Genomic DNA, 17,353 nt, shown 5'->3' with positions numbered 1-17,353 from the left:
TTGAAATACAAGTTGTGTTAAAATGGTAAACATTGCCTGAGAAACATTTATGATTCTATATTATACGTTTTCTTTAATCAAAATTATTAGGAAAACTATTAATATTTCAGATACATTGCTGAAAGCAATTAGTTACGCAAGTAACAGAATAAAATTGTAAATAGTGTTGAATCTTTCTATTAATCTCATCATATCCCATTATACGGATCCGGATTTCGTTATTTTACGATGTAAATTTATTCGCTGCCTCTTGCCCTCATGTTTGAGGTCTAGACGATTCATGCATTTTTGTAACTTTGATTTGCAGTTTGAGGTGTTCCCCTTCCTCCTTTTTAGTCATGGAAAGATATTTTTCACTACGTAATAATTGGGCCTTTGCGTTACGTACCCTACTTTCTGAGCCTTGCTTCTGATAACTTTGTTATTTACTTTAAGGCTTCCTCTTGTGTGTTCGTTATGTACTCTATCTTCAAGTGTTACTCCTTCTGCCCTTCTAAGCATACTTCTTTCAGTTATGTGAAGTCACATTAAATAATATAACATAAAGTTAAATTAAAACGCATCGCAGTAATTACAAATATCAGCATTATTTTTTTAGTTCTAGTTTTATATATATATATATATATATATATATATATATATATATATATATTAATTTCTTAACGTAAAATGAATACCTATTTTTAATTACACAAACAAATGTGCACAATAATCACGAACGGCTTACAGATAACGGGCTTACAAAGATTTTACTAGTATAAAGCATTGCTAGAAACATTGTGAACAAAATAAAGATCTTTGTTCTTATTATATAAAGACTAAATTTTTTCAGAGGCGGTAATTGAATATAGTTAGGATGAGTTTTTTAACCAATCGTAACCAATAAGATTTTTAAGGTGGTGGTCATTCTTATTTGGTCAAATATTTATATTTATGGTCATAAAATTTTCTAAGTAATTGGAAGCATCATTATTCTACTTATTTTTCGTTTAAAGTTATAGAGGTATACAATTAAATCGTTATAATTGTATACAGTAAAGCGTCAATAATTCTGATCAATTGGGACCTGACCCCATCCGGATTTTTGTAATGTCCGCATTTTCGAAATTCACCAAAAAAGAGGTAATGACAAAGAGCTAATGAAAAGTTATGTGCATATCGTGCATAAACCGCTATAATGTTTACGTGGTATGGATTATAAAAATAATGCTTCACTTTATTTAATAAAAGCTTTAAATGTTTAACTTACAGAAAAATACAGTAGTCACATATTCTGTAAAGTACATATAGGCTATATAAAACTAAACTGCTGTACCTAATGTAAAATTGTGATAGATAAATAACTTCAATTACGAAATATTTGAAAATCTTAAAAGTCTGTGCGTATATAAGTTGCGGTCCGAAGTTTAGACGCTCTACTGTATGTTTACAAACTATTTCAAACCTTCGTTTTACAAAGAAATGTATATGGTCATAATAATTGTCGTGTCGTTAGGTTTTAAGATTATGAACTTTCTAAATATTTTAAAGTGTTTCAATTATATCAACAAAAAGTTGCACATTACTTAAAAATAATGTTCCATAGTAAATGAAATTGTCCTTTACAGGGAGATAAGCAGTAATAAGCAATGTTGCATTGATTTAAATGATTTATATACAGTTAGTCATTGAAGAATAAAGTTATAATAAATATTATTTATTGTTTAGCTTTAGATCTAGCTACAAATTTACTATTACAACTTGATTTTATGTACTTATATAAACGTATTAGGAAAACTAAAAGTTATTTTACTTTTACGTTTTTTAATGAAATTAAAATTTAAAACACACAATTATTCAAAATAATAATAATAATAATATTCTTTATTGCATCAACAATCAAAAATTTCACAATTGCATTGCATGCGTCAACATTTGAGGTATTAAACACACAATACTTAAATGTGAGAGTCAATAAACAAGGCAGTTAACAAGTATTTGGAATTTCATGGTAACTGGACATCAGGACTGGGAAATTGTTTGTTGATAATTTCAAGGATTTTCATCCCAGCGGCTCTTCAACGGAGTAAAATGCCTTTAACACCAAGAGGCGTTTTAGTCGAGATTTGAATGTTTTGGGATCTTCGAGATGTTTAATTTTCTCAGGGAGCCTGTTGATAATTGTGACACCAACCTGGGATGGCAAATGTCCGAATGCTGTTTGTCCTGTGTTGCTCGGTTCGAAAGTTGTCCCTGCCTCTTGTTTCATAGTGATGGACGTCCCTGCCCTGCACCAACTGGCATTTTAGTCGACAATACAGGGCGACCTCGAGAATATAGAGACAGGGTAAAGTCAGCAATCCAAGCTCCCTGAAGAATCCTTTACACGACTCTCTAGGATTCAGTTTTGAGAGAATTCTGATGGCTTTCTTTTGTGTTCTAAATACTCTTTCGAATTTGTATTTAGAACAACTTCCCCACAGCCTAAGGCCGTAAGATAAATGTGGATGTATGAGACCAAAATAAGCCATTTTCAATACATCCATGGAACAAAATTTTGAAAGGTTGCGTAAAACATAAATGCCTGAAGCAACCTTTGAGCAGACTCTATCAATGTGATCATCCCATGTCAGTCCTCGATCAAGGTACATTCCAAGGAATTTGATGGATTCTGCTTCTTCCAAAAGTACGTCATCCACCATCACCAAAATTGAATACCTATAAGTTACAATTACAATACAATACAAATATCTGTTGTTATTATAAAATTTTATCATCCATACTTCGTTCGTATGGATAATAAAATTTTATCAACATGTATGAAAAATGAATTAAAAAGTAAAAGCGAGCTTATTAAAAATAGTTCAGGAAATTTGATCTAATTCTCGATTGCAAATTTATTTAAATAATTACTTGTTTAAAATTAAGAATTAAAATAAACAATGTATTGTATTACAAAAATAGCTTACTTACGATATTTTTGTATGACGTAGATGTAACTACAATTAGTAACATCTGCACAACTTATCTTTTAGTTTAAATCTTAGAGTTGGACAAGAAATGTCTGTTGACTGGAGAAAATAGATTAGAGAAGAATATTTTAATTTACCTGAAACCTTAATATTAACAATAAACTTTTATTTAAAATAAATAGTAAAAGGGGTTAATATATCACCGTGATGAAAATTTTTTTATGATAAGTACTCTTAAATATATGACTGCAGAGCTTAATCCATTTATGATTAGGGCACGATAAATAATGATATTCTATTTTTAAGTATCTGAAAGCATAAAGTGAATCTAAATGTTTGTGCAGATATTCCCCCAGCAATACTTAGGAAAGTTCAACAAAGTCGATTGAGCACCAACGTGGTGGTTGCAGACCGGCAACTTTGATCTCTCTTGACTTCTTTAATGTCTTTTCTTAGGTTACTACTTTCATTTCATCATCCTCAATTTTTCTCTACCAAAAATCTTTCAATATAACACCTATATAACATAGCCAGAGTTTAAAAGAGAGATTTAATATAAATATATTAAAGTAAAACGCATTAAATGGCTTCCGGAAAGTCTTGCTTGTTATCACATCGTGTGTCTTAGTCACCAAACTTATCCACGTTCACACTAGAGGTACTGCAACTTAAATAGAGCCTAAGTTTTACAAGATTGGCTGAACGGTTAGCCAAGACTCCCTCACCAGTCGCTAATGAACAAACTTCGATTATTGTCTGTTTGTACGCACTATAAGTGTTGATCGAGTTGACCTAGATGGTTAGAGTTTAGGGTGAGACTCTTTCTTTACTATCAATACATCAGCATTGAGAACATATTTTAATTGACGAAGTATGATGTAAAATTGGCTAAGCGTTTAGTGTAGACTTTTCCAACAGTTTATAATGAATGGAACTAATTCAGATACCTGTATTTATGTGTGTTCGTCTATGCACCATGACTTTCCTACGAGTTAACTATAGGATTGGTGCGGGACTACACCTTTACTACATCTATGGCGAAAATTGTAAACATCGATCCGTTGGAAGTCGTTTTCGGGTCAGGATGTCCGCTGTGAGCCGAACGTGAAACCTTTAACGGTAACTCGAATCGAGGCTTTAACCTTGTAAACCAGCAAGGACTATAAATGTTTTACATAATCACCTTACTTATGCTGTTTTCAACTAAAAGTGGCATTCGAGTGTTATGTGAAAGTTTCTAACCATGGGCATTATTAGAAAAAAAATGTTAAGTAAAAAACAGGATAAAAACATTGGTTCAAGTCAAATCAGTCATATTATAAAAACATATTCCACTGTGTGTTTGTAAAGTGGAAACATTACTCTCTCATATCTGAGGGAACTGTTTTGTTGTCAGTGTGTTGAGATGAGATAAGCGGACATGTTTGTGTTTGTGCAGACACAGTTGATCTCTGTCCACTTGGTGCCAACAACACAGATGATAAACACTTCTAGAGTCACATCAGTCCTGTCATACAAACATAATCCTTTCTGTGTTTTACACTGTAGAAGTTGCCCTTTTATTCTAACCAGAGGGTATGAAATAATTGAGCTTTGAGTGGCAGTTAAAGCTTTATTAGTTCAGACTTATAAAATTGTTTAATACATGGGAATATTATGGTTGTATTTTAGTACTTTAATAACGTAGTAAACGTACCAGTTATAGGCATTGCCTTGCAGTTAGAAAAAGGGTGGATATATTGGTAGATCGGGCTAGGTACTATTTTTACCGTTCCCAACACGTAACACAGAAGAACATAGAATCTCGAGTTTATCATTAAAAAAGTTAAAAGTATTCAATACATGTGACATATTTTATTTAACTTTACATTGAACTTAAGTATTGTTTGTATCTAGCACTAGCGGTTACGCACGACTTCTAGGGCAGTATCATAACGTTCGTATGTATATGAGTACTTCTAGTTAGAGTGAATTATATTTCCGACAGCAATTTTAAGTTTATTTTGTTGCAACGATAAAAAATATCTCAAAAAGTGTATATTTATGGCCATTATAATTTACTCCTCTCTTAGTATTCTTTGCACCATAGTTGATACAATATTTTTCACGCGCACACACACACACACACACACACACACACACACATGCAAAAATAAACATTTAATAGAACAATTTTCCTATGCTATTAAAAAATTATCCTCCTTCGCTGCTGTATGAATAATTACAGAGATAATTATTACATAATTTATTCTAATTGATGTTACTTTAAATATTCGCCTTTAAATTTTAGCACATAAGAGTCTTAAGGAAATAATATATGCCGCTCCCAAACTTTATTGCGTGAGGGATCTCTCGCGTTCACATTATCGCAGAAACAAATAACAATACAAAAGATTGAATGTGCAACTATCCTGGAATTAATTTTTTAAATATTATTTTACACGTTAACAATTGTGACCTGACTGGTCTTATTTGAAAATGTAATAGCCCGTAATAAAAAATTTAAATCTTTTTCTACATTTTTGCACTTAATGATAATTTCAAGTGATACTGTGATATTCTGAGTAATTATGCTAAGGCAATGGAATCTCAGTTGATATAAACTGAAACAAGTGGGCCGTAGCCACGCAATTGGCAATAATGGCATGTGTCTGTTTGGATAGAGAATAGAGACACAACTGCACATTCTGGTAGACACGCATCAGCGAAACTGTGGCATCCCGATTTCCTGACACCTCAGATTTCATAGTTATACTTTAACAAAATAGTTGTCCACATTCCAAACGTTACATAACACATCAGTTACAGCTGTCCTCCTAGGTGGATATATGTGTGAAACAAAACTTGTGCCGAACAATACATAGAGGTAGTATGTAATTCTACCTGTCAAAATATGTCTTTCTGTCAATTTATACTGTTACCGCTATGAACTCTGAAGTTTAATGTCCCGTTTCTATGAATGTAATAAAAAGTACAGACACACTGAAACAACACAGTTTTTTTTTTGCAATAAATAAAGTAATACATCAAAAACTTTTCCTGCCTTATTTTGTATCGTAATTTTAAGGAAGATGTGTCAATTTAAAGATATAACGAATCTAAGGAGTACAGAAAAGAATCCTTCTCTGAATATCCTACAAAATAGTAAGAAACTTAACGCGATTGGATCGTAATAATCATATCTAATGACAAGTCTCCAATAATTTTACGATCAAAATTAAGGGCGTAAAAGTGCTTGAAGTTTAGTATTGTTCTTAATGGGGAAAGTCATTTATTTTCAGCCGGATCTTTGCAATACTTCGCTAGGCTCGTAACTGGAACAATAAAACCATTATTGCACAAGTTTTAAAATTAATCTTTTGGGGGCATAGTTAAGATGATCGCCAGTACAACCGATCGTAAAGTGACTAAATACACACATAAAACATAAAAAACCTACGATTGTATTACTAATTTTTCCTCCTGCTATATCATATAATCGTATAATATCGGTTACTGTCATAATATTAACTGTTTTTATTATAAGCAAACTTCATACAAAAAACAGAATTTAGAGATGAGAAAGAGCCTTCCTTCGAAAGATCGGCTATAAATCAAATGAATTTAATGAGCCAATCACCAACAAACTATCTTTGTCAAATTACTGTAAATCAAAAGATTAATGTTCTTCATTTTTTCGTAATTTTACACTTTTGAGAAGTGATTGAGATTCGTTGTCAACACACGATTAACATCAGTAACATATGACTCGCAATATATCTCTTATCTGAACTTTGTTATATAACAGCAAACACAGAATCGGGGCAGTATCCTGCCAGTTTCCGTTGTTCGACAAAGTAAACAAATCTGTCATTTGGCATCAGATCCGATATAACACTTCCGCTACTATACAGGATAAATTGTTCAGAGACCTCTGTTGATATGGAGTATCTGTTATGTTTTAACACTTAACTTTCTAAACCTTGTTAAATATTTAAATTAATAATATATTTAACAAGCAATTATAATACTTCTAAAACCTTTATTCAGCTCGTTTGCATAAATATATCATTTCCATTATTCTCACTCCTCATAACAATATATATAACAACAGTTAAATGGAAACATTTCATGCATAGATATTTTTATCGCATTAATGTTATAGTTTAATTATTCCTAACCTCAGTAACTTAATGTATACTGAAGCAGGATAAACAAAACAATTTAGTAACGCTTCTTGAGATATCAAACACAACATTGGGTCAAAGAAATTAAAATAAAGTTATTATTTTCTTCTATACTCATTATATACGATTTTATCTTTGAAGTCTACATTGAAATTAATCTTCTATGATCATTGTATTTTTCTAAATTTAAAATTAAGTAGACATATTACAAAAATGGAAACTTGGAAGATAAACTTTATGCAAGTTCAAATTACAGCTACGCATCTTGTAATTTTTCCTAGCGACCTAAATTTCCTTTAACTTTATTTCCTTTATTTTATAACCTAAAATGTTTCTTCAAACCAATAGGTACCCATTCTGGATTTATCTTGATATTATTTGTGAAGGGATCTCTACATAAACGGATATTATGTTTAGTGCGCTGAGCAGTTTGGAAAGGAAAATTTTGAATAAAACATAACCTGAAGCTGTGATCCCACAGATGAAAGCAGTAATGTTTCATTGTCGTATGAAGCTGTGTACATATTTACAACTTTTAGACCTTTAACGTTTTTTGTGAGAATTCCTGTGTGATACAATATGAGGAGAGATAAAGGTAAAAAATAGAGTGGCTTCCTGCTTAGATCTCATTTTACAGTAAGAGACATGAGAAGGGATAGTAACGCTACGGCAGTCGATTATTAGTTGGTAATTGTAAGAAGAGCAGACTTATAATCTGATCTCTTCTTTAGGTAAATAACTAACCTAATACATAACTGCAAACTAGGTTAAAATAAACAAATCATACCAAAACACTGTAGCACGCCTATGTCAGGAATCACATAAAACGGAATGTCATGGTGTGTTTCAACTACAGTAACTCTAAAACATGCACTTAATAAAAACTATACATAACACTAATCATTAAAACTGAATTACAGAGTACAGGTCACTCACTATACGTCTGTATTCGTCTACCAACCACCTACGACTGATCAGAGGCCACTAGCAAGTGGCAATCATCACGGCAGACAAAAAAAGGTGGCGGAAATAAAAAGGAAGGGGGACAGGAATGTTTCATTTGAATATCTTAAATAGTACTATCCAAACTTACATAAACCAAAAAGCAAACAGCTCATTCATACCTATTTTTTTTGTACGTTGATGAAATATTAATTTTAATCAGGTTTTTTAAATATATAACAGTATTAAATAGTTTATAACATCTATAATTTTAAACTGGTAGAAGATATCTATAGTAATTCTTACTGTGTAATGTTTAATGAATAATTAAAAAGAGTTGTAAAAATGATTAAGGTTGCTGTCAATGAAAAACAATACTATGGGAAGGATACACATATGTTCAGACGTAAAATAATATGGAGAAGAATAGGGCAAACTATGGATAAACATTATTTTTAGCTTAATGTACATTATTTTCGCTTTGGTTATGTTAATGTCTATTCATGACAATGTTGACAAAATTACGGCTAATCAGCCAAACTAAAAAACTAAACTAACTAAACTGTGGTGTGTGTGTGTGTGTGTGTGTGGTGTTAGTTAATAAACTTATAAAATTGTGTCAGTAATATACTGAGTTTCTTCTGGCAATTGTGTTAAGAATGAAGATTACGCATGAAGTAAATAATTAAAATATTCAGAAACTTACTTACATGATATCCTGCAAACCAAAACATTGCCATTGATTTGGCTGTTTCTCAGTTTTGTACCAGGTAAAAGTAGGTTTATTTAACTTTTAGGTAGGCCTAAGTATATAACATTTAATTAAATTATATACTTTCAGCTTTTATTGCATAAATCATATGCGTTATTTTTAACACAACATAAGAATTTACTAATGTCAAGCGATCCTACTTATCATTTTTATTCTACGATTGGGTTTCATATTTATTCTACATGTAGCAGCACTAGTCGTCTTCAGCTCCAAAATTTACTGTTTCATAATTTTGACTTGTTAATAATATTTTTACGTCAGGAGATGTAGTATTGTCATAATTGTCAGTCTGCTATATAGATTCTCTTCAGCGCTTCGAAGGGCGAATTACAAAACTATAAATGCCTGCAGCTTCTAAACTAGTAAATTTATAAAAACGAACCTGAATAAAAATTATGTCAATATTATTTTAAAATTAAATTTATTTTATTGATTGTAGACTGAAATTAGCCACGAAATTGGTTTCATAACTTTTTATTGTGATTTTAAAGTAAATAAAAAGTAAGAACAGTCTCTCGTGGTCAGACTTACGGTTATAAGATACCAGTACAACCCACGTTAAAACATCTCTCTTTATATATACAGGGTGTATTATGAACTCTGCGGTATTATTTGTAGAAATTATGTTTTCGTGTCAAGAAGATTTAAAAAGACAGTAGTATAAATATGGATCAAAAATATTTAGTTTACTGTATGTATGTGTTTTTATAGCTTTACTTAGTAAATTTTTAATAATAACCCAATTTTAACTTTGCACAACTATTCAACTTGCAATTTCAAAACAAGAGAAAGGTTTATATTATATAATAAATTACGTTTCAAGACCGCGGCCACTCATAAAGCTTATTAAGATACCAACCAATAAAAATTCGAAAATTTAAAAGGACTAATTATAGTTGATAATTCTTATTACAATCATTTTGTTACCCAAATCTGGTCAAGGAATAACGTAGATGTAAAAAGTTTGAACTGTTATATTGAACAACATGTATACGGCATCATTAACCATGCATTAAAATAGTTGAAAGCTTATATCTATGATATTCACAGACGGATTATTATGACATGGGTGCTACCAAAAATTTAATTATCGCAACCCTCCTTTCAAACCTTCTTTAAGTTATTAATTAAATGTTATGGTGTTAAGCTGGAAAATATTCTACCATCCGCCATGAACATTTGAAAGCTTAATATCAAAATAATTTCCAGGTTGTAGCCATAAAAGGAAAATACAAAGTTATCACGGTGACTAGCAATTGTAATTGTTTGCCTAACCTAAATCCTATCACAACTAACTTTGCCGCTCTTTGAAACGACTAAAATCAATAGACTTCTTCTGAGACTAAGAGGAGCTATGTTTCAAGATTAAAGTATCTTAGACTTTTCTATTAAGAGTTATGGCACACATGGGCAGACAATGACATGGTATTAAGAAAACATGTCCATTAGGGTTCCAACATAACAAGACCATTCTGACAGCTATTAGAAGGGATGGAACATTAACGGTATTGGTGAAAGGAGGTGGAAGAAGTAGAGGAATGAAAGAGTGGAGTAATGTATATTTAGAAATATGTATACTTATTTACTTATCTTAAAGTACGCATCCTGACTGTGCATAGGTCTAAGTCGTTATTGAAATTTTGTAATTGTGAAATTACTGTAATATTTCTTTATATATTTTAATGCACATGTTGTTAAATATGTAAAGATGATATATTATTATCATTTTTTTAAATAAGTATTTCTATAAACTATTCCTTTTTCGTCATTTCTTTTTAATCTATCATCACAGAAAAACATAACCAAGTGATGATTGTAGAAATTGAAATGAAAAAAATATTCCCTGGGTCATATTTCTTTCTGCATTTTTCTGCTATTCATACATACTTATAAATAATCAAATTCACTTTATAAATAATTATATAGTACTGGTTAATAAATGAGCAAGCTATATCTTATGTCCTTGTGATTTCCATGGATAACATCATAAAATACTGTGCTGTCAGTGTTTATAATTAAACCGACGGAAATAAAAGTTGTACTACGGTTGTGGCACCAATATGAACCTGCAACTACTACAGTTGACCGAGTCAGAACACAATCAAGCCCCGGGTGCTTCAACACTCTGGCGGTAACCGTCAGCACACACCGCCATCCAATCAAGGTGTCGCTATCGTTACTTGGGTGGGAGCCATTCTACAGCAGATCGTTAACCCTTAATTGGAATATTGTTTACATTTCATTTAAGAAATATTGCCTGGCCTCACTAGTAAATGAACAAAGCGGTGATAAGCGTTGTCTATATAGGACACGCTGAGGGCTGTATGGAGTTAAGCATAGAGCTATAAAACTTAGATAGTTGTAAAAACTTTCTAGAGCAGCACCACGGCATGGTAGAGTAGTTAAAAAACTTTCTACGACATATACGTAGAATGTTGGCCAATTATTTTAATCTATGAACATTTTTATTTAAGTTCGTATTTATGGAGGTTAAATTTATCAGATAACTCTCTTAAACCTATTAATATCTTGATATGAATCACGCTTCTAATTAGAGTTGACTGTACTGTACTGTAGTTGTTTGGGTGAGTACTGACCAAATATAAAATGAATACTTGAGGAAATAGTGAAATGAGGTAATTTATTTTTAGGGAGCAGTGTGAGTGATTAAGTTTACTAACACCATGTCTAAGTGATCGTAACCAAAACCAGAACTCCATGATTGTTTTTAATATGCTCTGAATGCTACCCATTAAACTAAGAACTCCAGAATATTGCCATATAGAATAAATGGTTTAACATTTAACACTAAATTAGGTTACTTTTATATTTATTTATAACGATCTAGATTAAAACCCTATATACAGCAATTACAATAACACTAAGTTCTAGAAACCATGTTTTTGTACTTACAACCATTTAAATGTTGCAAGAGTTCAAAGTAGTAAAAATAACCAAGACTTGCCCTGTAAAAATAGTAAGAAATAACTTGCCATTAAAGAGCCACTATATTAGCAGCATGTTTGACATTTTAAGAAGTTAAAAATTATTTTTTAATATCAATAATTCAAGAAAAAGAAAATTTAACAACACCTATTGAAAATTGTGAAATTATTTGAAACATGGACAATTTCATATAAACCTTGGAAGAAAAAGTACTTCAAAGACGGTAGTATATCAGTTATTTTTATAAGAGGAGTCTTTCACTAAAGAGATATTATGATTGCGTCTGACAGAATATTTTGTAGTGGTTCGTCATCATTCTACTATCTAGCTTCGAGCTACTTTCTAATACATTAGTTTATTTTAAGTACGAACATTACAGTGATAATTAGTTTTTACTGTCGCAATTATTTTTAAGTATTTATTTTTTATTCCTCTCTACAAATAAGATATTTGCCTGTTTTTAATGTTCACATTCTTCAACATTAAATTCTGAACATTTATTACAAACATAAAATATTGGGTCTCAATTTTTGAAAACACAATGAAAACAAACAGCCAAAAAGGGACATGAATTTTTTCATTCCTACTTTTTTTTCAATCATATAATTGCTTTTTCATCATTTTTGTATTTAGACTGATATCTGTTAAAAATAATATTATTATGATGTATACGTCTGCTTCCGATATCTTAGAGCCATTAGGGTCAGAGAAATCATGACAGTAAAGTAACCTTTGTAGTAACGCTCTAGAAAGCTTTTCCTTGAAAATGGATTATTCAAACAATAAGACAATATATTTACGGTTTTTGAAGCTGATACTGGAAGATTGCGGGAACATCTGACGATAACCACCACTTACTGCAAATTCACTTTGTTGGAACTTGAATACTTAAAAGTTTTCAATGACGTATAGGCTATTTGTTGGAGACTATGTACCTTTTGGTAATGTACAATGAGGAGGGATTAGGATTGAAGATATGATTTCATCTAATTTCGTCTATCACATTTGACTTACACATAACTCGGATGCCGCCCAAATATACGGATATATTAATAGTTCCCGATAACCCATATCATTCTTATAACACGAATGGAGGAATTATATTGCTTATCATGGCTAAACAATCGATCAAAATCAAAGTTAATCAACCTCAAGAAACGCTATCATGTGGACTGTATTGAGGCTGCGAACTTCCAGGACCGATAAAATGGAAAAAATAAAAAAATTAGTTATGGATATTTCTTAAAATTAATGACACTGATTTCAGAGATGTCTAAGAAAATCTCAGCGTCCAGGCTATAATGAATTGTGATTAGTAATCATGATGGAACACAACGAATCAAAGTAAAGGTAGAACGAGCGAAGCAGTGGGCTGGAGCTAGATATTTATGATAATTAAACTGTATTTCTTTGTTGGAATTTATGATTAAATTAACTGCATTTAAACTAGCATATTTGAGTCTGACGATACTATGCTGTAAAGAAACTTTATGTTGTCTGTATCTTCCGGTATTATTTTTCATTTTGTAACCATAAATATTAATATGAAAAAGTATGTTTGGGCAGGAAGCATTTGAGAGTTGTAATTAACGTCCCGTGAGAGAGGTGATTATATCGGTAACCGATAATATTAGGTTACAACCATTTTGGCTTGTGGTCAACAAAGTAATAACAGCTTCCTCCTTTCCCCAAACACCCAGCAGGTGGATAAACAAGCCTTGCGTTAAATTTGAACAATATTATTTCCTGTAGACTGATCAAATTCTTATTTATCTCACATAATAAAACTGTTGGTTTTTATATATAAAAGTCTTATATTTCTATACACTGGCAAGAAAATTCTTCAAAAAGTGTTATTTTCTTAATGGTCTTGTCACTTTATTCCGTGTAAGAATACGGAAACTGAGACTTTAACTATGAAATAATAATTTGTTTTGATTATAATGATTTTTAAATGAAATCAGAGCATGCAATATAAGCAATATTTAACAGAAAGTAGGAGATCTTGGACACTGTGACTACCTACCAAACAGGATCACCATAAGACCAATTTCTCCTAAAGTCGAGGAATGCCGAAACATTTCCACAAGCGATTTGTTATAGTGCAGAATGAAGATATCTGGATATGCAGTGATTCCAGAAACGACAATTCTTGAGTGTAAAAACTCTTTCTTGGGGTTATTATTTGCCGTAGCAAAAACGTAGTAGTTATTGAAGGTTTCGTAGTATCACATTCCGATATTCCTGGTCAGGCAGAAACTTTCAGAGGTGCACTTAGAGAGCAATTATTAGTCCTAGGATGTTTCTAGTGATCAAATAAATACTGTGAAGATAAACGTCAGTTACCTTTAGGTAGAGGTACAGCCATTGTTTGATGATCTAAGAAGTGAATTAGTATTATATGAACATCTAGTAATTATATTATATGGTGTTAAATCTCATTTCTAAAGATTGTATGTGTCAGAGTTAGTGCATGAAAATTGGATGTCGAGGACTTCATATAAAATCTTTATTTTATTTCAAGCTCAAGCCTAAAGTTCTTATTATGAAAATATTATCTTACTAGTAATGTGAATCAGTTACAGTGGCTTAAAATATGAAATATAAATATATCAAAATTGCCATATTGATGGTCTCCACAATAGTGTACACAAATTTCAAACTAAATGTACGAGATCATGAAATAATGATACGATTTTCAGTAACACGCAACCGGAAGATCAATCACCTGATGTGATTGCTCATGATGTGATTGAGCGGCAGCACTGATTGTTGATTACTGGCAAACAGTGATACTGACAACATAAGTTAAATGATTATATGTATCTGTAAAAGCCACAAAAACGTAATGCAGATATGCCAATTTATTACGTAAGTATGTTTATTTTTGCGGAAATTCCACTATAGTGAACATTTAGAGTAATCATTGCTATAAAATAAATTAAACGTAAATTATTAACATTGTTCTTTTTGCTGCTGTATTTTAATTTATTTTAATTTTATTATGATAAATTAAGTAATCATAACAGGGTGTATTATAGAAGCTAACAAAGCTCAATCTATCATGTACACTATTATAGTCTGACCACAAAACTTTACTAAGGTTTTTAGGATCTTCTCACGGTTTAAAGCAAATGTTTCAACAATCGCATGATTAATGAAACTGAAATTTTGTTGGTCGATCCAGTCACACTGTAAGTAATACGCTAATAAAATCATTTAATATGCAATTAACCTACATATACTAATTTTTATAAGATATTTATTTCACTAGATAAGATCCGAACACTATAACACTGCAAAATACAAATTACACTTGAAACAATTTTTTCAACATTTCTCTATCCACAGACGGGTTATAAAAAAAAACTGCTGGGTCCCAAGAAACAAGAAGTTTTAGGTTAAAAAATGAGAACCGTTTTGTGACCTGCTTATCTCACTAGGAACAGTTACATTGGGGAATTTCCCTCCTGCAATAGAAACAAGTGCTTAAAATGCAAAAAACAATGCAAACACTTAGGGTCCCTTAGCCTCCAACTTGACACTTTCTTGCAACTAATTAGATTTACCATTGGTTAAGTTGTTTCTTTTGGAGACTGGTAAATATATTTAGTATCACCTGCGTTGGAAAATATACTAAACTGAATGACTAATACAGATATAAAGTCAAAGTAACGTATAAAACTTTAAAAAATTAGTTTATATAAATCCACAACAAAGAGAATTGGTTAAGTACTGTAGTAACAGAAGCTTTTCAACAAAACAAAATTAACTCATTTTAAAATTAGAGCGAAGAAAGTTAAATTGAAAGAATGAGAATATTACAAAAACAAATAAACATGAGTTATTTTTTATCATTTTTATGATTTAAGGACTGTTATAATGCTCGTTAATTTGCTCTCTCGAGTTCTCTTTGAATACTTCAAAGACATGGCGCACTAATAAAAAGTCAGAAGTATTATTAATATTTACAAAAATAGTGTAAATGTTATTTAAGACGTTTTTTATGGTTTCTATTAGATTAATTTCAATTTATTTAATAATTAAACCTCTAATACTTATTTATTAAATCGGTATAGGTGAAAATATATTATTGAGAGAAATTGGAATGTTTAATAAATTATAAAAGATCTTTGTGTAAAAAGAATTTTATAATAAATACTGTTCACTAAGTAACCACTTTCATTAGACTGTTACATCTTAAAACATTCCTAACGTAATATTATCCTAACGTATAGCCTACATAATAAATCGCGTTCACCGCTAAGTTTCGCCCTGCACCCAATTTTGAAACGATATTAGAAGGCAACAACCCGACACAACGTCGCGTTTCATGAAGATTGTAGTGCATTCTCGAAATAAAATTTCCTTTCATTGAATGCTGTACTTCGTTTGCATTGGGTCTGGGACTAAATGCGGGAGTAAAATTTGAGTACTGGGCTGTTCACTATATCATAGTGTGTCGTTCGTATGATTTTAAGTTCTCATACAACTCTTGGTGGCCGAATCAACAACCCTGGTAAGATGTGTGGTACAGTACGGTGGCTGCAGGTTCATCTATGCAAGGTGTAGATCTTGGCAATGATGAAGCTCTAGTTAAAGAAGTCACCTCAAATGACCAATGCTGTTGTTAAGAAGGTGCGATAATGACTCTCAGTGAGTGGAGTTACTGTATTAAATGTTTACTACTAAAACGTTGATCGTGAAAAGCCTAACTGTGCCTATCGAAGCCAATCGTGCACGATAACCGAATGGGGGTTGCCAGATAGTAGTTCAATCTATCCTACGATGTATGAGATTGATAATTAAGGTGACCTAAATCAGTTTATTCGATACAGAATCCATTTTATTATTTATTTCTTAGTCTGTACTTATCACCTTTTTTATGCTGCTATGAATATTAAAATATAAAACTGGGTTTAAATACTAAAAAACTGATAAAATGCATAATTAAGATCTAACTAGGCTAATCTAACCACTAGCAAACATAATTATGTATGTTTAAAAATATATCCATGTCTATATACTCAAATCCCACTCACAATTTGTTAGCTTACAATATTCCGTTATGATATTTAAACAGCTGTAGCTCAATTATTTCCGTTAGTGTCCTTGCCAATCAAAACTAATAACAAACTTAATATTTGACTGATTACTAGCGATATTTATCTCTTCTGGGACTGTAAAATGTAATTTCTGTCTATTTATGTCTGTCTGCGTCATTTATCAAAAAGGCACTGACTTATAGAGTTTAAATTTTGCACTAAGCAACTCTGAGTTCGAAGCATATCACTCATTTTTACAAAATAATATTACAAAATTTAAAAACATAAATAAAATTGCTTGACGGTAATTTAAAAATAAAAAAAAGTCTTTCTCAATTAATCTTGATTGCGCAGTTCCAACTCATTAGTTAATGTTTTCCTCCAAAATATTAAAATAAAACTATTTTTACCATGTATTTTAACCATTCTTTTACTGTCAATTTTTGAGCTTTAGTATAAAGAAAAGAACGGTGACGTGACTTACTGAATGATCCCTAATATGATCAATCAAATAAGAGTCGTTTCCGTATA

The sequence above is a fragment of the Homalodisca vitripennis genome, chromosome 2 (assembly GCF_021130785.1).
Source record: "Homalodisca vitripennis isolate AUS2020 chromosome 2, UT_GWSS_2.1, whole genome shotgun sequence".
Taxonomy (NCBI): Eukaryota; Metazoa; Arthropoda; class Insecta; order Hemiptera; family Cicadellidae; genus Homalodisca; species Homalodisca vitripennis.
This window is presented reverse-complemented; position numbering follows the sequence as displayed.